Below are 2,281 nucleotides of genomic sequence, written 5' to 3' on the forward strand. Positions count from 1 at the left end.
GGGGGCTTTGGTGGCCAGTGTTTGCCATCTGCACAATGCTATCTTCTGTCAACACAGCAGCTCAGGAGCACCCTGCAACCAGCAGCCTGCCTTCTGCAGCCAGCAATGGGTGCAGGATTAACTGGGAGAAGAAAGCCCTCTGGGGGCTCCCTGCTGTGTTCAGACATGGGACTCAAAGCTCCTTCCAGCTCCGTGTGCCCACCAGTCGCTAGTGGAGTCAACCAGCTGCACCAGTAAGGAAGGCAGGTGGTTCAGAGCTCAGTGCCAGGGCAGGAGTGGGGGAATAACAGGATCATCAGAGGTGGAGAGGACCTCTAGAGAGCATCTACTCCAACCCTCTGCTAGAGCAGGATTGCCCCAGGGAGGTGGCTGAGACATTCTGGAGGTGTTTCAAAGCTGTGGAGATGTAGCCCTGAGGGACACGGTTTAAGGGCTGGACTTGGTGGAGCTGGGTTAGTGGTTGGTACAGTTGGGTTATGGTTGATTTCCATCATCTTCAAGGTCTTTTCCAACCAGCAGGATCTCGTGATTTCAGCTCTCATTACCCAGGGCTGCTTCCAGGTGGGTCTTGAACATCTCCAGAGAAGGAAACTCCACAACTTCCCTGGGCAGCCTGTCCCAGGGCTTTGTCACCCTCAGAGTAAAGAAGTTTTTCCTCCCTTTCAGTTGAAACTTCCAGTATTCCAGTTTGTGCCTGTTGCCCCTTGTCCTATTGCTGGGCACTACTGAACAGAGTCTGGCTCCATCCTCCTGACACCCACCCTTCAGACATTTATAGACACTAACAAGGTTTCCTCTCAGTCTTCTCACCAGGCTAAACAGTCCCAGTCCCAGCTCTCTCAGCCTCTCCTTGTCAGAGAGATGCTCCAAACCCCCAATCACCTTTGTTGCCCTCCACTGGACTCTTTCCAGCTGATCCCTGGCCCTCTTGGAGAGCCCAGAACTGCACACAACACCCCAGCTGTGGCCTCACCAGGGCAGAGCAGAGGGGGAGATGACCTCTCTCAACCTACAGGCCTTACTCTTCCTTATGCATCCCAGGATACCACTGGCCTTCTTGGCCACCAGGGCACACTGCTGGTTCATGGATCACTTACTATCTCCTGGGACTCCCAGATCCTTGTTCCTCAGGGCTGCTTTCCAGCAGGTCAGGAATATTTTGCTGTTCCCTTTCCCAGGGCAATGTTCTCCCGCCCAGGAATTCCACACCTGGGTACCACCCATGCTGGTTCAGCTCTGCTCCCTGCTCCATCACAGTGGGTTCTGTCTGCCTGGGGTGTCCAAAGCTGCTTTTCCTCCATGGCTTTGAGTTCCCTGAGCCAAGGGGATGCAGGGGAGAAGTGTGGGGCTACAGCCAGAAGGTCCTCCCTGGATCTCTCTCCCACCTGGTCTTTATTGTCAGGACTTTTAGCAAAGCAGGGCTGATGGGAGCCAACACAGCTGGCCCCAAGGAGTGGGAGGTGGCCCAACCATTCCATGATTCTGGAAGGACCTGCATGGGGGCTTGTCTCCTACAGCCACTGCTGCCTGGCACTGAGCCCCAGGAGGTCACATCTTGGTGAGAGGAGAAGCTGAGGGAGGGGAGGAGGTGGTGGCTGCTTTTAGGAAGGGTCTGGAGGAGGTGGGGAAGGTCATCCCCAGAGTCTGGGTCTCCTGCCACCTCTCTGCTTTGTAGGAAGGTGTGTCCCAGACTTTGCAGGCTCCCAGATGGTGAGGGGAGCAGAGGGATGATTGCACTGGAAGCACCTTGAGACTGTGTGGGGAGGGCAGGATCCTGGAGGAGCTCAGGAAGGTGAGGAGGGCCCTGGGGAAGGGGGGAAGGAAGCTGAGATTTCCCTGCCAAAAGCTGAGGATTGCAGGGAAAAGGAGCTTGCAAGGGCCTGACCCAGCTACTGGGAGCTGGGACAGCAAACACACCCAGCCAGGCTGGAAAACCAAAGTCCACCTGGCTCTGCCAGCACTTGGGCACAGTTGGTTTATTGTCCAGTGGAGTGGAAATGGTGCTGGTGAGTGTGTTCCCTCAGCCCTGGGCTCTGCTGGGTGCTGCTGCCACAAACCCACACCCCTCCAGGCCAAGGTCCTCATCACCCAGTGGGCAACGTCTGTGTCCTGGTGAAGCAGGGGTGGGGGGTGATGGTGGGCTTTGCCAGCAGCTCCAGCACAGCATGAAGCCAAGATCCTTGCTCTGCTCCCCACCAGCCTGGGCCCCATCCCAGGCAAGCAGAACTGAAGAGAAGAAAACCAGCCTTTCAGAGCTGGGTTCCCAGGTTGCCCAGAGTGG

The sequence above is a fragment of the Chaetura pelagica genome, unplaced genomic scaffold, assembly GCF_000747805.2.
Source record: "Chaetura pelagica isolate M959 unplaced genomic scaffold, ChaPel_1.0 scaffold690, whole genome shotgun sequence".
Taxonomy (NCBI): domain Eukaryota; kingdom Metazoa; phylum Chordata; class Aves; order Apodiformes; family Apodidae; genus Chaetura; species Chaetura pelagica.